We start from the raw sequence: 24,199 nt of genomic DNA, 5'->3' as shown, positions 1-24,199 counted from the left end.
ATCACACTCCTATCTTTACAGTTTTCTTAGTTTGTTCCTTTTAATAATATCTTGATCTAGTAGAATAAAGTTTTAGAATGATCTAGTTTTGAATTTTGCTTTATGATCCCTCTATGTAACTGAGTCCGTGAGCTATATATAATAAAGATTAGTCTTGAGTCAAGGGCTTTGCTATATTGCTATGATCTTGAGGGAATAAAAGAAAAAAAAGAAATAAAGAGATCATATGGATCTTGTGGAGAGTAATGACTTCACATATTAAGAGTATGGTGAATAAAAGTTGTTGAGAGTTGGCAAACGTAGTTTTGGTCATCATTGCAATTAATAGGAAGTAATAAAGAAAGATAGGTTCTCATATATAAATATACTATCTTGGACATCTTTTATCCTTCGGCAAGCGCCTTGTGTTGGAAAGATCCTGATACATACATACATACATACATACATACATACATACATACATACATACATACATACATATATATAGGATATCACTATTCTAATCCTAGGATCAGAATAACTATTTGGATCACAACAAGCCCTATAAGGGCCCGACATGATGCTCCTGGATCCTGCCCACCCGACGGTACAGAAAAAAACCCACCCAACCACTCCCCTGATCCCCTCCCCTGACCTTCCCCGATAACCTCCCGGATCACCGTCACGACCTGACTCCCTGGATCACGCCGCCGCTAACCCCACCCTCCCTGGAGTGCGCCGCCGCCACCACCCTCCCTGCACCGCGCCTCCACCGCCGCCTCCCTCCCTGCATCGCGCCTCCGCCGCCACCTCCCTCCCTGCATCGCGCCTCCGCCGCCACCTCCCTCCCTGCATCGCGCATCCGCCGCCGCCCACCCCTGCCCTGATGCGCCTCCGCCGCCACCCACACCGTCCCAGACGTGCCTCCATCCATGGTCCCCTAGTCCCCACGCGCCTCCTGTCACCGTACCTCCGGCCCCGACGCGCCTCCTGCCCACGGCGCACATCCGCCACGCCAGGCCTCCCGACCACCGCGGGCCGACGCTGCGCCACCCCCATGCCGAACCACTCCACCCTCCTCCTCTGGCGCTTCCCCAACGAGGATCTGGATCGGGGTCATCCAGATGCTCGCCATTGATGCGGCCTTATCGCTCCGCCCCACCCGTGCCTCCTCCCTCTTCTGCCCATGGCCATGCCCGCGCCGGTGGCCCAACCATCTATCTCGAGGACATGAAGTTCATGCCTCGCGTGCAAGCAGTCTATCCAGGTGCTCGTTGTGGGTCTCCCGCAGCACCCTCGACGACCTGCCCAAGGCCGAAGCGATGACCTACCCGAGTCCTACGATGTGACCTTCATGCCCGTGTCTTCTCCGCCGCCCCCTCATCTTTAACTGCATGTGGTGGACATCATGGCGAGCTAACCGGATCCCTGCACAAAACGGTTGGACCAACCATGCCTTCTTGCCACATTTGATAGAAGATCCCATTTTTCTGAAGTTTCTTGGGAGGTTGTCAGGTTTCATTAACATGAATCTTCTGTCACATGTGTTTACCACAGTTACCTTGGGATTACTCAGCTCCTTCTGTCGGTTCACAAAAACACATATCTTGCTTCTTCCAAATTGTTGCAAGAAGTTGCTTCTTTTGTATTGCTGCCTAGGAAAAGCAGTTTCTCTGAATGCAGCAGCAGGCTGCACCACCCAACGGTGGAGTTGAACAAAGCAACAGTAGATCATGAACGAACCGTGGAGGTGGAGAGGCTATTTGTTGGTAGATTGATTTTCATCTGAGAGCTTACTAGCTTCCCAATGGAGCTTCAATATTGTAGAGAACTCGAGTCTGATAAAAGAAGTATGATACTTGCAGACAAGCTATTGTTCATAAAAAATGTGTTTGTATTTATGCCTAAATAAAAAAAGTGATGGTTCTGAAGTTATTGTGTGTGTGTTTCTTGATCACACAGTTATAACAAAACCACTCACAAAAACTGAAAATATTCATTTTGAAAAAGATACCTTAAGCAAATGATGCCTTGTTTTAAAAAATGTGATGCAAACGGGATATGTGTGTGTGTGTGTGTGCGTGCACGTGTATTGGGTGCAAATGCTCCCCAAATGCAGAAAAGAGTGCATCGAAGCTCTAGTACATCCTAGCACAATTTTCTTTTCTCCTTTTATATTGAAATGAAGCTTCTTGTGATCACCTGCTTGTCCAAAAAATGATGTTTCACAAATTTGCAAGTCTAAAAGTTTGCAACTTCGGGTCTGAAAATTTACAAAACTTTGGATAAAAATGGAAAATACAAACCATAGGAAATTTAGTGTGGAGACCCCCCCCCCTCAATTTTTTTGGAAGAAAACTAAAATTTTGAAGTCAAGAAAAAAAGTGGTTTCCCAATTTCTAACAGAACATAGAAGTTCAAATTTAAATAACCAAGAAGGTAAAAAATCCTAGAAGTTCAAATTTAAAAAGTGGACCAGTTAGATGTTTATTACAAAACTTGGATTTCTTCAATTACTAAAAAATAAATCAAAGAAGTTCCAATTAAAATAAGAGAGTTGTTCGATGTTCGTATACCAAGAAAAAACAAGCGTCACCTAGAAAATGTTAACTCTCGAAGTTCAAATTTAATAAAATGGAGAGTTCGAAAAAAATGTTATGTGTGTACAAAAAGAAAAATTCTCACTGATTTCTCCGTGATTGGAAAATGATGACCAAAAAATTTGAAAGTAACATAATAGAGCCATTCAAATATTTGTAACCAAAAAACCAAGCAATTCAAAAAGTTTATAAGAAATAGATTTTTCCTTCTTTTAAAAATAAGACCTAGAAGTTCAACTTTAAATAATTGAGCGGTTCAATATTTATTATATAACTAGCACTTTTCCCGTTACTAACGAATAACACCAAGAAGTCCAAAAATTTAAATATATGAAGTTGTTTGATGTCTATAAAAACTCAAATTTTCCCCAATGCTAAAGATTAAAACCAAGAAATTCAATTTCAAAAAAACGGAGTAGTTCAATGTATATAAAAAACTCAGATTTTCACATTACTAAGAATAAAACCAAGAAGTTCAATTGGAAAAAACGGAGCAGTTTGATACTTATTTGAAAAATCGGATTTTTATATTTACTAAAGAATAAAACCAATAAGTTCAATTTCAAACAACGAAGAAGTTTGATGTTTCTAAAAACCTCCAATTTTCACATTTCTAAAAATACACAAATGAAGTTCAAGTAAAAAAGGTGGAGCGGTTCAATGTTTATAAAAAAACTTAGATATTTTCACGTAACCGAGAGAAGTTCGGTTTGATAACTACCAAAACTTCACATACTACACGGTGTGCATTGTATGAAAAGAAAGAATGAAAACGCAAAGGACAAAAGTTTTGTTACTAGAAGTTCAGGTGCTCAGCCCGAGAAAGTTCAAAAATTCATGTGAGGGAGGTTGAACAAAAATATGTGACAGAAGTTCAAGGTGAAAACAGCGGGAAGTTCAACTAGTACAGGAAATGCGTTTTAGATAGGAATATAAGAATAGAAAATAAAAGGCTTAGAAAGTTTGTTGCAAGAAGTTCACGTGCTCTTCCTGGTGAAGTTCAAGTGCGAGACGTCCAACCTTCAATTACATGTAAAAAAGGCAAAAAATGACGTCGTTTTTCATTTTTAAAACTACTCTCAAACGACAAAAATTGTAACGTTTATCTATATGAAAAAGATGCTCCTACTCATAAGCTTTCCAATGGTATATTATATGTTACATTCCGATGTACAGTTTAAAAGTTTCATGCATACCAATTAAAACACGTTTTTGTGTAATAAAAAAATTATTTTGAACCGTCACAAGTATGAAAAAATGATAAACGCAGGAAAGTTGTGTGTTTTCAACAACTTTTCATTGATATACCATTTGCTCAATTCTCGTAAGTGGTTGGGGAGTTACGGGTAAAAAATAACACGTGAAAAATAGAGTGAAGTTCAAAAAGAACTGATCCAGAAGTTCAACCTCTTCACGAAGTGCTTTTTCGGAGACTCTGTTATTTCGATGAAGGCAAAACGCGTGATCTCAGAAGTTCAGATCGGTAACTGCCAGAAGTTCACGTAGTACACGGTGTGCATTTTGTATTAAAAAAAGAATGAAAATGCAAAGCCTAAAGTTTTCTTGCTAGAAGTTCAAGTGCTCAGCCGGAGAAAGTTCAAAAATTCTTGTGATAGAGGTGAAAACAACACAGAAGTTCAACTACTGCAAACAAAAATACGTCACAGAAGTTCAACGTGAAAACAACAGGAAGTTCACCTACTACACTGAATGAATTTTAGATGAAAAACTTTCAAAATCACGCGAGTATGAAAAAATGATCAACACGGGAAAGTTGCGTGTTTACAGCAGCTTTCCATCGGTATATCACCCGCTCAATTCCCGTGAGTGGGATGGAGAGCTACGAGCAGTGGATGAAGATCTACGAGCAAAAAAATCACGTGAAAAACCGAGTGAAGTTTAGGTACACGCACCGAGAAGTTCAGGTTCTTCACGCGATGCATTTTCGAAGAATCTGTTTCACGATAGAGGCAGAACGAATGATCCCGCCGTTTTCGAAATTACTTGAAAACGGCTAGAAATCAGAGAAAACCATCAACATGAAAAAGTTTCGCATTTTCCGTAGCTTTTCAACGGTATATTATTTGCCCAATTCCAACAAAGTTTGTAGAAATTACGGCGAAAATACTTTTTCGCCATTTTCGAAACTGACTTAAAACCGTAAAGAATTGGGAGAAACAATACATACCAAAAAGTTTTGCATTTTTTCAAGCTTTCCAACGCCACATCATTTGCTGCATTCGGACGCACAGTTAAAAAAATAGCTCGAAAGTACGAACTCGGTAGGACTTGGTTCATTTTCTAAATTACTCTTAAACCATTCAAATTTAGAAAAACACTTTCAAGATGAAAAAGTAGCGCATTTTCATAAGCTTTCCAACGCCATATCATATGCCTCCATTAGATTAGCCGTTTAGAAATGACATCGAAAAACGAACTCAGTTGTTTGGTTTACGAAATTTTACGTTTTTTCAAATTACTCTTTAACCATAGGGAATTAGAAAAAACTTTCAACATATGGAAGGAGCGGTTTTGCAGCAGGTTTCCAACGCCATATTATATGCCTCATTCCGACAAACGCTTTAGAAATGCGATAGAAAATACAATTCACATTTTTTGTGCGAAGAAAAAACGGTTTTCAAAACTGCTCTTAAACCGCTTATATTTTGCCAAAAATTTAAGTTGGGTCATGATATTGGTGTCCATAACTTTTCAACGGTATATCGCAAGCCCCGTTTGGGCAATGTTGGCGGAAGTTCAACCGAGTTCATAGGAAAGTTTAACGTACTACTAGCGGGGCAGGTCAGGTTGTGATCAGAATATTATTCTCATCCCGTGATCAGAATAGTGTTTATGTGTATATATATATATATATATATATATATATATATATATATATATATATATATCCAATTGGATGTATGTTAGCATGAACTATTATTGTTGACATTACCCTTGAGGTAAAAGATTGGGAGGCAACACTATAAGCCCCTATATTTTTCTGTGTCCGATTAAAACTCCATACCCATAAGTATTGCGTGAGTGTTAGCAATTGTGAAAGACTAAATGATAGTTGAGTATGTGGACTTGCTGAAAAGCTCTTATATTGACTCTTTCCGATGTTATGATAAATTACAATTGCTTCAATGACCGAGGGCATAGTTTGTTAGTCCTCAATGAAGTTTCTGATTCATACTTGACATTGTGGATAGATTATTACTTAAGCATAAGAAATCATATGACAATATATATATATATATATATATATATGTGTGTGTGTGTGTGTGTGTGTTGCTGTTATAAGAATGATCATGATGCCCTCATGTCCGTATTTTGTTTTATTGACACATGTATCTCTAAACACGTGGACATATTTTTTGTTATCGGCTTTCGCTTGAGGCCAAGCGAGGTCTAAGCTTGGGGGAGTTGATACGTCCATTTTGCATCATGATTTTATATCGATATTTATTGCATTATGGGCTGTTATTACACGTTATGTCACAATACTTATGCCCTTTCTCTCTTATTTTACAAGGTTTACGCGAAGAGGGAGAATGTCGGCAGCTGGAATTCTGGGCTGGAAAAGGAGCAAATATTAGAGACTTATTCTGCACAACTCCAAAAGTACTGAAACTCCATGGAAGTTATTTTTGGAATTAATAAAAAATACGGAGCGAAGAAAATACCAGAGGGGGGCCACCCACCATCCACGAGGGTGGGGGCGCACCCTACCCCCTGGGTGCGCCTCCCTGCCTCGTGGGCCCCCTGACAGGCCTTCGGTGCCCATCTTCTGCTATATGAAGTCTTTTACCCTGGAAAAAAATCAGGACGGAGCTTTCGGGACGAGACACCGCCGCCACGAGGCGGAACCTTGGCGGAACTAATCTAGGGCTCCGGCGGAGCTGTTCTGCCGAGGAAACATCCCTCCGGGAGGAGGAAATCGTCACCATCGTCATCACCATCGATCCTCTCATCGGGAGGGGGTTAATCTCCATCAACATCTTCACCAGCACCATCTCCTCTCAAACCCTAGTTCATCTCTTGTATCCGATCTTTGTCTCAACACCTCAGATTGGTACATGTGGGTTGCTAGTAGTGTTGATTACTCCTTGTAGTTGATGCTAGTTGGTTTATTCGGTGGAAGATCATATGTTCAAATCCTATATGCATATTAATACCTCTCTAATTATGAACATGAATATGATTTGTGAGTAGTTACGTTTGTTCCTGAGGACATGGGAGAAGTCTTGCTATAAGTAGTTATGTGAATTTGGTATTCGTTCAATATTTTGATGAGATGTATGTTGTCTTTCCTCTAGTGGTGTTATGTGAACGTCGACTACATGATACTTCACCATTGTTTGGGCCTAGAGGAAGGCATTGGGAAGTAATAATTAGATGATGGGTTGCTAGAGTGACAGAAGTTTAAATCCTATTTTATGCGTTGATTCGTAAGGGGTTGATTTGGATCCATATGTTTCATGCTATGGTTAGGTTTACCTTAATTCTTCTTTCGTAGTTACGGATGCTTGCGAGAGTAGTTAAACATAAGTGGGATGCTTGTCCAAGGAAGGGTAGCACCCAAGCACCGGTCCACCCACATATCAAATTATCAAAGTAACGAACGTGAATCATATGAGCATGATGAAAACTAGCTTGACGATAATTCCCATGTGTCCTCGGGAGCGCTTTTCTTTATATAAGAGTTTGTCCAGGATTGTCCTTTGCTACAAAAAGGATTGGGTCATCTTGCTGCACCTTATTTACTTTCACTACTTGTTATTCGTTACAAATTACCTTATCACAAAACTATCTGTTACCGATAATTTCAGTGATTGCAGAGAATACCTTACTGAAAACCGCTTGTCATTTCCTTCTGCTCTTCGTTGGGTTCGACACTCTTACTTATCGAAAGGACTATGATAGATCCCCTATACTTGTGGGTCATCAGTGTCTAAGTCGCGGTTGAGTGCCAGATCTGGAGTTCAATGACGTGTCCGGGATGTTGCCCCGGTCTGATTCGTTCAACTGTAAGGGTTTCAATTTTGGTGAGCCACCTTGGAGATCCGCAAAGCTGCATATCAGCGATGGAGCCGCGTCGAGCTCGGATGAGGAGGCGATCCGTCATTCTTTTCTTCGGTGCCTGCTGTCGTGGTGCCTTAGGTAGGTGACAGGCATTGGTGTCAAGCTCAGAGATGTTCTGTTAACTTTTCAGTTTTGTCATGAAAAAAAAGACCCCGCAAAGCCGACCTGTAAAAAAGAATATTTCGCGAATATCCTTTTATACGGGTCCATTTGAGGAGTCTGCCTCTGCGGCCGTCCGCGTTAGCCTGCAAAGCCATTCTTTTGTGAACTGCAAACTTTTTTTACGGGCCGGCGGGATGCGGGGTTTGCTAGAGTTGCTCTGAATATGATCCATCAATATGATCTGCTCTCTCGACTTTACGATCTGCTCCTTCGCTTCCTCGACTCTACGATTTGCTCTCTCATGTTCTTCTGAATACGCCAACAATGAGCCGATAAGGGCAGGTTGACTACTTATTCGAGGTACTAATTTTGCTGGATTTGTGGTTCGCTCGGTTCGCAATTCGCGGTTCATCATGCGCTCTTCAGTTTTTAAGGTAGCACCACATTGAATAAAGTGATGTCATACCGAGCTCGAGCTCATCTACTCCCGAATGTGCAGTAAATTCTAGGAAAAAGTAAACAAATTAAAAAATTTCTAAATTTCCTGTACATCAATGATGGTCAAGTGTTCTAGATGCATATGCCATTATTTTTCTTCCAACATGACTGCCCTGGTGCTCTGTTGACACACAAAAAATCAGTGCTAAAAATGTTTATTTTTTAAGTCTTTTGAGAGGTCTAATTTTATTTATTTTGTGCATAGCTCCCCATATGTCATCTGGTCATGAAAAATTTCTAGCATTTCGCACAATTTTGCATCTTTGATGAAAAAAAAACTTGTTTTTTAAGTTTTCTTGCTATTTTTGAATTTATTTTTTGCAATGGGGTTTAGATGAGCTTGAGCTCCAAAATGATGTCCTCCTGTCATATTTCTATTCACTGGTTGACCCGTTGCGCCAAATGGCGCAGAGACTTGCTAAAGCCATGTTGTCAATGAAAATAGTTTTATTTTTCAAGACCATATTCTATACTAATAGTAGAAAGACCATGTATTAAACCATGCTATTTTGAAACTGTCTATCACATTGCGAAATCCGAGTTTGAAAAAAAAATTGTATAACCCATTGCCCCAAAAAATAATTTAGATGACCGGTTGCGCCAAATGGCACCGAGTCCCTTTTAAAACCATGCACACGATGAAAATATTTGCATTTTTACCACTAAAATAGTTCTCCATTAATCCACAGTTGAAGAGTTAGAGACGCACTATTTTCTACAGCACGAAGGGCGATTCACATTTAACAGCTCAGAGGGATTAGGATGGGCTTGTAGGTAAAAGATCTTCCCCTTGAAAACTCAGCTTGTATCGTCTTCAAAAAGGGAATTCCGAGACATAGCAAAATGTTTTGCTTCGATCCTGAAATTTGTTATGACATTGAACGTCATAGCATTCAGAAGAACTGAATACTTCAGATTTAGACAGTTGCACTCACAACAATGCACATTAGAGGGAGAAATACCGGAAACCATTTTGTGGAAATTGAAGTCTCTAAAGACGGTTCAGTATACACATGTCAGTTTGGTTTGTTTTATCATGTATGGACATGGTCTGTTTCCACATTATGAAGGTGGGCTCACACACAATGTTTGAAACATCCCTGATTCCGAGAAAAAAAATGCAGCGGTGACACCTCACTTTCAAGAGAAAAAAAATGTGAGCGACGATGATTCCTTATCTCACTGAGTTTGTGCATACTGTACAGCGAAACTCCACATAAAACTTGTAGTCAAGTAGTTGCAGTGCAACCTTCGTTGTTCGGCCGGCGGCTATAATATTATTATGGAAGACAATGATCATCCTACAAAATAATCTTTCCTGATTATTTGTGACGGTAGTACAGCCAATCATCCTAAAAATTATTTTTGTAGTAGGTTAAACAAAATTCAGGTTGACGCTCAAACATCCACAATAAATATTCAAGTTGACATCGAAACTTGTAGTCAATCTCCTTGCTTACAGCAACAAGCAGCAGTGACATCATCAGATTCAATAAAAACAGCTTTTACAGAGTAAATCATGTCACTATCAGGATCAGATTTCATGAGTTTATAATGGCATCCCACACTGTACTTTTATGAATCATGCGTATGCAAGGAATCTCTTAAATACTACTCCCTCCGATCCAAAATAAGTGTGGTGGTTTTTGAACTAAAACCACGACACTTAATTTGGATCAGAGGAAGCATAATACACAGGTCCATTCAAAATAAGTGTCGTGGTTTTTGAACTAAAACCACGAAACTTAATTTGGATTGGAGGGAGTATAATACAGAGGTCCAGAATAGGCTGATGCCACATTACTAACCCTCACTCCACTGGGTGGCCTTGAAAAAACAGTTAGCACTAGATGTCACCAAATAATGCACCCAATTGCGACTGGACACTGGCTCATGTCTGAGTTATCCCATGATATCATAGGTACACAATAGTTTAGGCAGAAAATATAGTTTGAATTGGATGTCAGGGCGATGTAGAAAATGCAGACCATTTTTGTATGTCTACAAAAAGATGTTCAATTCAATTTTTTACTGAAACTTTGACTGAGCAAAGTGAAAAATCATCATATAATGTGGTAGCCAAATCTACAAAAGATGTAGCCTGCAGATGTGGTATCATGAACTGCATGAACAAAACAGACTGAATGGTTCAAAAAATTCATCAAAATTATTTTACAATTAAGATATTCAGAAAAGTCTAAACATCCTGGACTTACAAACCAAAAAATGAAGCAAAAAAGGTGTGTTGCCTACACCTTTATCAACTAAAACTGCTTACTCATTTGTTCACCGCATAGAAGCAGGTAATCAACTAATAATCTCCTACAAGAGGTACAACTTTATCAACTATCTCCTACTCGTACATCAAGCTTTCAAAGTATATCTAATTTTCAGGTCTCGACAGATTTAAGCAACTGAGAGCATACTACCCTTTTTTGTTCAAATTAAATGGCCCGATCTTCCATCAGATTTATATAGGGAACAGACTTACAACATGGGGCTTAGAGTTTAGAACAGACTTACAGTTGAATAATGCAATACGACAATATACCGGTAGAATGATAGTGCAAATACCTGTAGTTAAATCCATCAGTTTTGGCACATTCATAGAAACATGTTTCTCCACTGCTCTGCGATCATTTGTTAACACACCTTTTGTCAGTATGAGCAACCAACATCAGCTAAAAGGAATCATACAAATGTAGGTACCACAACTCTCTATAATGTAGTCAGTTCATAGCAGAATACACACATCGCCATGAGCAGATGTTGAAAGCGCAATATCTTATACAGAAGATTTCAACCGTGTAATGTTGAAAAGCATAAGAATAATGTCGTAAACTTAAATACTAAACTTTAAAAATCATTAGAAAGAGCAGTACATCGTAGAAAAATAATGCAATACATATAGACAACTTAGCCACTCCAACTTAAAAAGAATCAACTTCCAACTCTAGAACACATATGACCATTACAGAACCACTTGTCAGTACCACATTCTGGCCTTACCGTCACATGGCAACCAAACTAATCCTCATTTATTTTAGAAAAAACCAACAACTCTACTGACCCTTTGTAAGCACAACTCAATTAACCAGCTGGTTAGCCAAGCATTATGTGCCTGCTGCAATCTTCAAGTATATACAGTAACCTACTTATTTCTAGATACTAAGAGATGTAAAAAGAAGCTAGAGTAGCCAAGGCTTAGATGTTGTACCAGTCAGCAAATCTGTACTGCTCTGCTTGGAAGAGCGTCAGATGGATCCAGCCATCGTTGGCCAGAGACGCACCAAAGTACGACCTTACAACCCTTTTTCATCTCCTCTCGCCTCCTCAGATATTAAAAATATTGTGTATTTAAATTTCTTCTGTAGCAATGGAAAGCATAAGGAAAGCTCGATGAGAATTGAATAACTTCCTAGAAATAAATAAGTGACAACTAAACGAGGCACACAACCAAGGCAAAAACTTCATGATTTTTATGCCTTCTTTTCACTGATGATGATGCTTACTTTAGTGTAGCCCGAGTGAAAAAGAAAATAAACTTGTGCCTTATCGATCAAAATGTCACTACCTAGACTAATGGTCCAAACAAGATCACCTCTATGGACAAAAGATTCCAATGGATACTTGACTGTAATGTGTATGATGAATCATGCATAGCGCATAGATGTTGTACCAGTCAGCAAATCTGCACTGCTCTGCTTGGAAGAGCGTCAGATGGATCCAACCATCGTTGGCCAGAGACGCACCAAAGTACGACCTTACAACCTTTTTTCATCTCCTGTCGCCTCCTCAGATATTAAAAATATTGCATAGCAATGGAAATTATAAGGAAAGCTCGATGAGAATTGAATAACTTCCTAGAAATAAATAAGTGACAACTAAACGAGGCACACAGCCAAGGCAAAAATTTCATGATTTGTATGCCTTCTTTTCATTGACGATGATGCTTACTTTAGTGTAGCCCGAGTGAAAAAGAAAATAAATTTGTGCCTTATCGATCAAAATGTCACTACCTAGACTAATGGTCCAAACAAGATCACCTCTATGGACAAATGATTCCAATGGATAATTGACTGTAATGTGTATGATGAATCATGCATAGGCTTAGATGTTGTACCAGTCAGCAAATCTGCACTGCTCTGCTTGGAAGAGCGTCAGATGGATCCAGCCATCGTTGGCCAGAGACGCACCAAAGTACGACCTTACAACCTTTTTTCATCCCCTGTCGCCTCCTCAGATATTAAAAATATTGCGTATTTAAATTTCTTCTTTAGCAATGGAAAGCATAAGGAAAGCTCGATGAGAATTGAATAACTTCCTAGAAATAAATAAGTGACAACTAAACGAGGCACACAGCCAAGGCAAAAACTTCATGATTTGTATGCCTTCTTTTCACTGATGATGATGCTTACTTTAGTGTAGCCCGAGTGAAAAAGAAAATAAATTTGTGCCTTATCGATCAAAATGTCACTACCTAGACTAATGGTCCAAACAAGATCACCTCTATGGACAAATGATTCCAATGGATAATTGACTGTAATGTGTATGATGAATCATGCATAGGCTTAGATGTTGTACCAGTCAGCAAATCTGCACTGCTCTGCTTGGAACAGCGTCAGATGGATCCAGCCATCGTTGGCCAGAGACGCACCAAAGTACGACCTTACAACCTTTTTTCATCCCCTGTCGCCTCCTCAGATATTAAAAATATTGCGTATTTAAATTTCTTCTTTAGCAATGGAAAGCATAAGGAAAGCTCGATGAGAATTGAATAACTTCCTAGAAATAAATAAGTGGCAACTAAACGAGGCACACAGCCAAGGCAAAAACTTCATGATTTGTATGCCTTCTTTTCACTGATGATGATGCTTACTTTAGTGTAGCCCGAGTGAAAAAGAAAATAAATTTGTGCCTTATCGATCAAAATGTCACTACCTAGACTAATGGTCCAAACAAGATCACCTCTATGGACAAATGATTCCAATGGATAATTGACTGTAATGTGTATGATGAATCATGCATAGGCTTAGATGTTTGTACCAGTCAGCAAATCTGCACTGCTCTGCTTGGAAGAGCGTCAGATGGATCCAGCCATCGTTGGCCAAAGACGCACCAAAGTACGACCTTACAACCTTTTTTCATCCCCTGTCGCCTCCTCAGATATTAAAAATATTGCGTATTTAAATTTCTTCTTTAGCAATGGAAAGCATAAGGAAAGCTCGATGAGAATTGAATAACTTCCTAGAAATAAATAAGTGGCAACTAAACGAGGCACACAGCCAAGGCAAAAACTTCATGATTTGTATGCCTTCTTTTCACTGATGATGATGCTTACTTTAGTGTAGCCCGAGTGAAAAAGAAAATAAACTTGTGCCTTATCAATCAAAATGTCACTACCTAGACTAATGGTCCAAACAAGATCACCTCTATGGACAAAAGATTCCAATGGATAATTGACTGTAATGTGTATGATGAATCATGCATATCTGGCTCTATATTAGCATGTCGGGGAAAAAAATCAAGAAATTAAAGGCAATATATCTCAGGGAATAAGATGCATCTGTCACATCTCAGTTAAAAAAAGCCCCAACATCTCCAGTAAAAGTGTTTGTCTTTGGTTCAGTTTTCCTGACTTCCCCAAGTGCTTGTACAGTTGAAAAATATATCATAACTGAATACAATGAAGCAGCAAGAAGAAAACGGCAAGAGAATTGAAATGGTGTATCAATTAAGTACTACAGCAAACCGAATAGGAACAGATCAAATATAAACAAAGAAGTGCAATGCGAGAGCGGCGTTCCTTATGGTGGTGTTCCTTAATGTAACCTACAAACCAACCATGTCATCTATTTTTGTGCTACATATAGACTGAAACCAAGCAAGATAATGTAACCTGACAAGAAGTATAGTATAGCTGATTTAGAAATTGAGAATTGACCATTCCAAACAAAAACAACATTGCTGGTGCTGCAAAAATGGATAATCCAGCGCCAAATAGTGATGCCTCCATCAATCAAATCCCTAGGAATTTTCCTGCGGATAGCAACACAAAAAAAATATCTCAGAACACGGTACCACTCAGTAGAAATCCGAAAACTGCACTGGGCAATGCCATCAAAAAAGTCACACCCGACCATCATTACACCATACTGTAAATTTTGCATTTTCAGTGCTACGATCGTTCATGCATATATTATCTACACTGCAGTTCTCCAGAAATAGACCAAGTTAATTATTCTGTTCTACAAAAAGATCTAAATCAGCACTGTCGAGTATCCTCGCTCCAACTAAGAACATCAATTCGTAGCTAATCCCCAAATATAGATAGTAATCTGACGAAACCAAAACATCGCATTCACCAAATATGGAGATCTGAAGATCGGAAGGTAGGCGTAGGGTACCTGTAAAAGTAGGAGATCATGGCTAAACGCACACAACACACACGCATCAAGGACCAGGGAGAGCGGGGATTTGGAGGAAGTTACCTTGCCGGGATGGGATTCCTGGCGGCAACGGTGGAGTTGACTCAAGGCGGCGACGGAGGTGACTCAAGGCGGCGGCCAGGGCAACTCCACGCAGCGGCTAGCGAATCCAGGTGGCAGCGGTGGCCAAGCCAGGGCGCCCTCGATCCAATCCGTTGCCCTGCTCTTGTCATCAAGCGAATAGGGTTAGGAGTGGGGTTGTGCTCTGCTCTGGCTGAGCTCCGTCGCTGCGTATCCCCGACCTGTCGACGGCGTCCCTTACAGTGCATCGAGGGCGGCGGCGTTGGAGAGGAGGGAGCGGGGAGGAGACGAGGTGAAGGCGGCGACGTGGGAGATGAGGGAGCAGGGAGGAGACGAGGCGGAGGAGGCTTGACGAGAACTGCTGGCGGCTAGGGTTTTGACCCTTTTGCACGTTCCCCAGGGCGGGAGGGCGCATGGGTGAATCCCGAGCGCGACGAGACGCGCAGCCAGGGCCACAACTTCGAGCGCGGCGGCAAGCCGACGAGGCCGGCATCGAGGGCCTGGTGATACCAGAGGCGAGGGCGCAAGTAGAGCACCACTATGGCTTGGCAGGGGCCGACGGCGTGACATGGGAGATGAGAGGACGAGCGCGTGGGAGGTGGCGGAGCTCCTAGGGTAGAGGCAGGGGCGACGAGGAGGGAGGAGGGAGGGAGTGGCGGCGGCATACGAGGGAGGGAGGAGGAGGAGGAGGAGGAGGGACCGGGTGGCGGTTGTGGATTGGGGGTAGGGTTTGTGCGGTTGTGCCCGCTGCGCCCACGACGCGTGCGCGCGCACGCAGCGAGGTAGGAGAGGCTGCCTGATCACCCGAAAAACTGGCACCCAGTCAATTCGATCCAGCCCGAGCCCACAGGTCATACCCGTCCAGGTTTCACCACGCGGTCAAAACAAAACAGAGGAATTCCCGACGAGGATCCAACGGGCAGTAGCGAAAAAAAGACTGCGTTGACCGGGATCGAACGGCTATCGAAGGATGAATTCGGGGGAGCATCCTGGGAGCGAGTTTCCCAGCCTCATTATTGGTTTAAATTATCTTGTTTTTAGGGATATACTCTTGTTGTAAGATAGTGTAAAAATATACTTTACACTTAATTATTTCATACCAAATCCTTATAACAAGTCAGTGAGTGATTGCAAAATTCCCTGCCCCGCCACACATCTATAATATACAGTACAATCTTGAAGCAGTCTAGTTATACTTTTTTTTTAAAACCAAGACAAAAGATTTGCCTCATTCAAATGAAGAGAGAAAGAGAGTTCGTAGTGCAATACATCGGCTTCACAACATAGCCCGTCACAGAAGATACACCACCACCAAAAAAAGTAGGACTACTCTCGTGGCATGATGACACTCAGATGCCTAGCCCCTGAAGCGATCCATAGTTTGGCTTCGTCTTGGATGAGCTTGAGGATTTACAAAGTTGAGTCATCTATTTTGGAACGGAGGGAGAAGGGAGGCGTGAACTTCTTTCTAAACACGCTAGCATTTCTCTCATTTCAAACAACTCAACACACAAAGCATGATGAGGAAAGCCATGGCCTTCCGGTGCGTAGTCTAGTAGTGAGGGAAGTCATGGCCTTCCGGTGCGCAGTCTAGTTATACGTTTGAGTAGCGAGTGCCAGGTCCCCAAAATCTTGAAGCAATCGTTGAGAGCCCTGGTGCACATTTCCCGTAGTTGCTGCATAAGAAGTTACGCCCAATTATTCATGCACAACACACAACAAACATTTTCTTCTTTGCCATGACATTCATAACCGACTCAACAAACCTAATTGACATTCATGTGATAAAGCTCTAGCTGCCATGTCCCTGGCACCAAAGGCAGAATCATTTTCTCTTTGTTTCATTTCTTTTGAGAGAAAGGCACAAAGAAAGAAAAGGTACTAGAGCGATTACCATGTCAATACAAACAGCACAGCAACTGTGTACTCCTCCTATATTGTACGCATCAGATCCATCCGAGTTGGTAACGACCACACGTCTAAACTTCAACTCGATTGTACTCCCTCCGTCCGAAAATACTTGTCGGAGAAATGGATGAATCTAGATGTATTTTAGTTATACATACATCCAGTTTTATCCATTTCTTCGACAAGTATTTTGGGAAGGAGGGAGTATTTGGCAGCTGATAGGCGCCGTCCGACCGGCCCAAATTCGGCCGGTCGCCGCGCAGCCACACGATTAGGGCATCCTTAACCGCCCGATTAGCGAGCTATCCCCCACGCGCATCTCCTCCTTCCTCGCGTCAGATCCAGCGTACTCCATGTGTTTTGATTGTCGCCCTGAGCCCCTTGCGCCGCTCGCCGGCACACCGTCTCCGCCCCTCGGCTCGCAGGCATAGCACGCCGTGGCCGCTCGCCGGCTCACAGGTACAGCTCGCCGTGGCCACTCATCCCGCTGGACAGTTGCAACAAGATCTTTGCTTTAACTGGTTCCAGCAAAATCAAAAGCTATTTCTAGCAAAAAAAACACAAAGATTGCAGCAAAAGCCACCGTTCCAGCAAAAATCGCCGCCCAACACATCTCGCCGGCTGAAGCAAATCGCCTAGCCGGTTCCAGCAAAATCAAATGCTATTTCCAACAAAACACAAAAAGATTGCAGCAAAAAATCACGCGGTCATCGCCGTCGCCGCCCAGCACTATCTCACGGGTTGAAACAAAAACAGCTGGTTGATTCCAGCAAAAATCAATGTTGTTTCCAGCAAAAAACACAAAAAATTGTAGCAAACAACTCACGCCCTTGTTCTTCCACCGATGCATTCCAGCCAACGGGGCATCGCCTCATAGCTTCGCTGGATTGTGGTTGCAGAAATGCAGCTCCGCCAGTCTATGGATCTAGCGCTGACAAAACATGGTTGTAGCATGCAGCCAGCAGGCGCATCGCCTTGCAGCTCCACCGGGCGATGGTTCCAGCACAGCCGGACAGTGCTTCCAGCTTTTTTGGCTGCAGTTGTAGCAACCCCCTCTCCAACATGTAGGAGCCTCACAGCTCGCCAGACCACGATTCCAGCTTTTCCCGGCCACGGTTGCAGCCCCGGCGAACTGCGGTTGCAGCACCATCGCGCCCATCACAATCGACGGCCGCATCACTTGCACTCGTCGGCCATGGCGTCGCTCGCGCTCACCATGCGTCGTCGTCCAGTGCCTATTTAGCAGCACCACCGTCATCTGCTCAGGACGCACACCCTGTCGTCACCGTACAACATCTCGCCCTCATCTTGCCAAGGATAAAAAGCTCGTCGGGAGGAGCACAGCGGCGCGGTGGCGGGGGATCGGGATGAGCAGAACGAGGAAATTGGGAGGAGAAGGGAGAGGGGAGGAAGAGATAAGGTGGGGATAGATTGTGTGTGGGTCCCGCGATGCATGTTTCCTCTTTCCTGTCGTTTGTGTCACGAGCGGGCTGAGTCTGGTGGTAGTTTCCTGAGCGAGCGAGGCGTGACCAGCCCAAGCTTCGGCCGGTCCGCCGATTATAAATGTTTCTCATTGTATTTGTACCTCAGCTTTTACGGCCCCGTCGAAATCAGCTGCCTCTTCCGCGAATCAACCTGTGGTTGAGTTGGTTAGGTGGACAGTGGTATCCCCAACCCACCAGAGTTCAAATCCTGGTGCTCGCTGGATTTATTTCAGGATTTCCGGCGATGCGCTTTCAGTGGGAGGAGACGTTCCCGTCGACGACGAGGCGTCTATGGTGGCTTCGTAAATCTCAAGATGATATGCCGGCTCAGTCTCTCGGAGGTGCTCATAGGGGTAGGGTGTGCGTGTGTGCGTCATAGGGATGAGTGTATGCGCGTGTATATGAGCGCTTGTGTCTGTACTGATGCTCCAAAAAAAAAAGAAATCAGTTGCCTCTTCCCATCCTGACTCGAGATAGATAAACGGAGGCTAAACCGTCGAGACGTCAAAGCACGCGACGGTAACACGGGATTTCACTGCATGACGGGATTTTATTTCTCTCTGAGATAGCCGTGCCTCGGGCCCCGGCGCCGCCCCGCTAGGGCGACACAGGGGCGATCTCGCGCCGCTGCCGCTAGGCTTCCCCGCGTCGACTCCTTTCCTCGCCGCTGTCAGAGGTTGGCGCCGGGCAGGCCTTGGACGCAGCCAAGGAAGGTGGCGGCGGGGAGCTTCTCGCGCTCGGGCAGGCACATGGATCGGACACCTGATCCGTCCGGCCGTTCGGAGGAGCTTTGCCTCTGCGTGGTCAGCCGGTGCGGCAATCCCGGATAAGCCCATGGATCGGACCTGGCTGTTCCGTCTGATACTTCCGGCCGTTCAGGACACTGGCGGTTGGGCTCGCCCGGAGATGCCTGATTTGGATCGGGACGCCTTGTAGCCTTCGTCCCCCGCTAGGTGTGCTTCACCGTACGGATCTGGGTCGCAAGACTTGCCGATCCTCAATGCGGACAGAGCTGGAGGTGAGGATTCAGATCGGGAGAAATCCCTCGCCGACTTTTCGTCCACGGCGACGCCCGAGGGATCTCGACAGCGTGGTCATTTGTCTCCCGGGTGAAAGCCCTAACTGTGGTGGGTGGCGATGACGCCTTCGGCGTCGTTCCCTTCTTGAAGGCGCCACCTTGGAAGCTGTGTGACTATGGACATAATTGGGTGGGCGTTGGCGGTGATCTGGATTAGGAGGTGGAGCGGTGTTTCATCATACGCATCGACGCCGACGGATCTCGACAGCGTGGCGCAGTGGAGTCCCAGCGTCCGATGCAGGTTGGCGGACTCGCGTAGGAGGACGGCGCTGTTTGGCGTCGTGGTGGCGTCGTTGACAGAGAGGTCTGGCAAGGTCGGTATATCAGTTCTGATCTGAGGATGGATAGATGAAAGATGGAGGTGACGGCTCTTGCAGCGTGTGGTGCTTACTGGGATAGTGCCGGACCGGTGTGTGGCCCAATCCAGGTAGTGGCTTGGATGGGGCATCTGGCTTTAGATGTTAGGTTTTGATAGGATGTATGTTTGGTATTAGGCCCGGACATTCGGCACACCTTCATCGAGGGGATAGGAGTAGCAACAGGTGTTGCCAAGATGGTGACTTCATGCTTATTGATGTATCATCTTGTATGGTCTTTGTGAATACTACCTCCGTCGTGGTTTATTGATCCCCATTGTATTCCGTGCCAAATTTTAACCAAAAAGTTGACTAACAAAGTGTTAATGCATGTCAACAAAAATTATATTGTTGGATTCGTATTTGAACATAATTTTCAATGATATAGTTTTTGTTGACATGCGTGAACATTTTATTAGTTAAATTTATAGTCAAAATTTAGCATGAAATACAATGGGGACCAATAAACCAGGACGGAGGTAGTAATTAATAAAATGGCAGCATGCATCTTTCAGATGCAGAGGCCAGGGGTACATCCTCCTTTTCTGAAGAAAAAAATCTCTGACGACCCACGCGCGCCTGAAATTTCCTTTGGTCTTTCGTGTCGGCCTTCTGCCATGCATACCATTGCGCCGGCAAGTGCTTGCTCCGTTCGAAAATACTTATCATCAAAATGGATAAAAGAAAGTGTATTTAGAACTAAAATATGTTTAGATACATCTTCTTTTATCAATTTTGATGACAAGTATTTCCGGACGGAGGGAGTAGCAATTTGTTAATTGCTACTACCAGCGCGCACGTTTCGTTAACCGACCAAGTCTTCCGAGAGGCTCCGGATAGTGATGTGGGCTGCTTAGTTCGGACCGCAAACACACGTTAAGTCGACGTAGGACTGAGAGGAGAGGGATAGAAAGAAGGCGAGAGGCCAGCTCGTCGATCAGCGACGTGTGATTTCTTGCCACATGAACAAGTTACTACGTCGGGTTCATGCATAACCAACTCAACAACAAACTGATTGATCGACATCCCTGCGGTGATAAAGCTCTACCAGCTGCTATGTCCCCGGTTCCGGCTAGAGGCACAGAACGCAGAATCTCAGTTTGGTGAGATGTGTGGCATCGATTTCTCACCTTAAGTTTAAACTAAAGGTTGTATCTACTCTCGAGTCAGTGTTTCGCCCGCTAGCAGTAGGCGGCAAAGGGAACCTCGTTATTTTGCTTTTTGCTGAACGGATGATTTTTGGTTGTTGTTCCGTTATCTAACCTTAGTGGTTAATCCTTTGTCGCACCGTTACCTGCTTTGTGTATGTTTGAAGAAGAAGAAGAAGAAGAAGAAGAAGAAGAAGAAGAAGAAGAAGAAGAAGAAGAAGAAGAGAGAGGCTTCCATGTGGGGTCTAATTTGTTTGAGTTAACTTTGAGAATTTGGTTATGTTCATGTTTCAAAACTATTTAGGGCATCTCTAACCGGGCCCCTATAAATATTTAGAGGAGAGAAAAAAGGGGTTTCCTCCTCCAAACCGCACCCGACCAATCCCTTATAATCTTTAGAGGAGTAATCTTTTTACTCCACGACATCCCTGACTCCTAAATATAGTCGACCACCCGCCGTCGGAGTACACCTTTTCGGCCGCACCCTCCCCACCCCGCGCCACATCCACTAAGGCAGCGCCCTACCTGCCTTCGCCGGCCACCATGCGCCACCAGCCATCGCCGACACCCCGTAGCACTAGTCACGCTCCTTCCCCACTTAGATTCGGTCCCTTCACGTCGTTGGTGCCTAAAAACGTCACCGGATTTGACGCACCGAGGCCCCGACACCTAAAATTTCACTTCCCACCTCAACTGCTTCCCGCAGTATGTCCTCCTCCTCTCGGCGCTTGCATCTCACTTGTTGAACGACTGCCGACACAGCCAAGTCCGTCCATCGTCCGGGCTTAGCCCTCGCCCAGCAGCTCGTCATCGAGCCTCTACCAGTCATCAAGTGTCATGACTGTCGGCGGCTGCTGGTGCGCCTCATCTCGAGCACACCCAAACATCTTGGATGGGTTTTCTACAACTGTGAAAAGGAAGGAGTGGGTGTAAATTTGTACGGTTGTTTGATTCTTCGGTTTTATCGCTATTCGAAACTCACTTTTTGCTTAAAGTTGTAAGTAGGAAGGATGCAAGTTTTAGTATTGGGAAAAAGAGTACATTGATCTATTGATAGTGATAAATCTGCTAGATGTTGATGCACTGGATGCTAAAGATGGGACTACACAAGACACAATGTCCAGGTATGAGGAGGCAGAGAAGAAAAAAGTGTGCAAGCTTGAGAATCCAACAGAGTAAAGCAAAAACTTTAGGCAACGAAGAGATGGAGAAGCTATTGATCTAACTAGTAGGAGGGAGTAGTTAAGGAAGTGGTGTTTCTATTGAAGTGTGTAATCATTTTATAGAAGTTTTTTTTGGATCTGTTCTCTTAGCAAAGAACTGGTGAAGTATGTGGTCAAGATGTCATTTAATGAAATAATTGAGTAGTGAAGTTTATCTGGATGACCCAAACATAAATGAATTTGTTAGAAAAAGATATGGAGTTAAGGTTAGGGGATCGGTTAGGAACCACAATTTTTTAGAGGAGCATGTTGGGGAACGTTGCAGAAAATTAAAAATTTTCCTATGGTTTCACCAAGATTCATCTATGAGTTCATCTAAGCAACGAGTCATGAGAAAGAGATTGCATCTACATACCACTTGTAGATCGCGTGCGGAAGCGTTCAAGGGAACGGTGATGATGGAGTCGTACTCGCCGTGATTCAAATCACCGATGACCAAGTGCTGAACGGACAGCACCTCCTCGTTCAACACACGTACGGTACGGACGACGTCTCCTCCTTCTTGATCCAGCAAGGGGAAAGGAAAGGTTGAGGAAGAAGGCTCCAGCAGCAGCACGACGGCGTGATGATGGTGGAGAGGCAGTACTCCGACAGGGCTTCGCCAAGCGCTCAACGGAGGAGGAGAGGTGTTGGGGAGGGGAGGGGCTGCGCCTTGGATCAGGTGTTCAGCCCTCCCCTCACCCCTCTATTTATAGGGGAAGGGGGAAGGGGGCCGGCCCCCTCTAGATGAGATCTAGAGGGGGGGCGGCGGCCAGGGAGGGGGCTTGCCCCCCAAGCAAAGGGGGTGCGCCCCCTTTAGGGTCCCCCCCCAACCCTACGCGCATGGGCCCAAGGGGGGGGCGCCCAGCCCTCCAGGGGCTGGTTCCCTGCCCCACGCGGCCCATGTGGCCCACCAAGAGGGGTGGCCCCTCCCGGTGGACCCCCGGAACCCTTCCGGTGGCCCCGGTACAATACCGATATGCCCCCGAAACTTTCCGGTGTCCGCATGACAACTTCCCATATATAAATCTTTACCTCCGGACCCTTCCGGAACTCCTCGTGACGTCCGGGATCTCATCCGGGACTCCGAACAACATTCGGTAATCACATACAAGTCTTCCTAATAACCCTAGCGTCACCGAACCTTAAGTGTGTAGACCCTACGGGTTCGGGAGACACGCAGACATGACCGAGACGGCTCTCCGGTCAATAACCAACAGCGGGATCTGGATACCCATGTTGGCTCCCACATGCTCCTCGATGATGTCATCGGATGAACCACGATGTCGAGGATTCAATCAACCCCGTATGCAATTCCCTTTGTCAGACGGTATGTTACTTGCCCGAGACTCGATCGTCGGTATCCCAATACCTCGTTCAGTCTCGTTACCGGCAAGTCACTTTACTCGTACCGTAATGCATGATCCCGTGACCAGACACTTGGTCACTTTGAGCTCATTATGATGATGCACTACCGAGTGGGCCCAGTGATACCTCTCCGTCATACGGAGTGACAAATCCCAGTCTCGATCCGTGTCAACCCAACAGACACTTTCGGAGATACCTGTAGTGCACCTTTATAGTCACCCAGTTACGTTGTGACGTTTGGTACACCCAAAGCACTCCTACGGTATCCGGGAGTTACACGATCTCATGGTCTAAGGAAGAGATACTTGACATTGGAAAAGCTCTAGCAAAACGAACTACACGATCTTGTGCTATGCTTAGGATTGGGTCTTGTCCATCACATCATTCTCCTAATGATGTGATCCCGTTGTCAACGACATCTAATGTCCATAGTCAGGAAACCATGACTATCTGTTGACCAACGAGCTAGTCAACTAGAGGCTTACTAGGGACGTATTGTGGTCTATGTATTCACACGTGTATTACGATTTCCGGATAATACAATTATAGCATGAATAAAAGACAATTATCATGAACAAGGAAATATAATAATAATCCTTTTATTATTGCCTCTAGGGCATATTTCCAACAGTCTCCCACTTGCACTAGAGTCAATAATCTAGTTACATTGTGATGAATCGAACACCCATAGAGTTCTGGTGTTGATCATGTTTTGCTCGCGAGAGAGGTTTAGTCAACGGATCTGCGACATTCAGATCCGTATGTACTTTGCAAATATCTATGTCTCCATCTTGAACATTTTCACGGATGGAGTTGAAGCGACGCTTGATGTGCCTGGTCTTCTTGTGAAACCTGGGCTCCTTGGCAAGGGCAATAGCTCCA

General features: G+C 44.0%; 1 long non-coding RNA gene across 3 annotated transcripts; it reads right to left on the bottom strand.

Moving 5' to 3' along the window:
• Window positions 1-8,924: 8,924 nt before the first annotated feature.
• LOC123072289 (uncharacterized) lies at window positions 8,925-15,504 on the bottom strand. 3 transcript variants are annotated; one of them, XR_006434982.1, is made up of 4 exons: window positions 14,995-15,504; window positions 14,756-14,912; window positions 11,482-14,303; window positions 8,925-10,894 (listed from the first exon to the last, which is right to left on the bottom strand). It is a non-coding gene; the product is annotated as an uncharacterized lncRNA (long non-coding RNA). The 3 variants fall into 3 exon arrangements; XR_006434981.1 differs by having other exon boundaries at window positions 11,482-11,632; window positions 11,944-14,303; window positions 14,756-15,502; XR_006434980.1 differs by having other exon boundaries at window positions 14,756-15,503.
• Window positions 15,505-24,199: the final 8,695 nt, after the last annotated feature.

Source organism: Triticum aestivum, chromosome 3B (assembly GCF_018294505.1).
Source record: "Triticum aestivum cultivar Chinese Spring chromosome 3B, IWGSC CS RefSeq v2.1, whole genome shotgun sequence".
NCBI classification, from domain to species: Eukaryota; Viridiplantae; Streptophyta; class Magnoliopsida; order Poales; family Poaceae; genus Triticum; species Triticum aestivum.
Note: the sequence above shows the minus strand (reverse complement) of the source record. Positions and strands in the feature narration are given on the sequence as shown.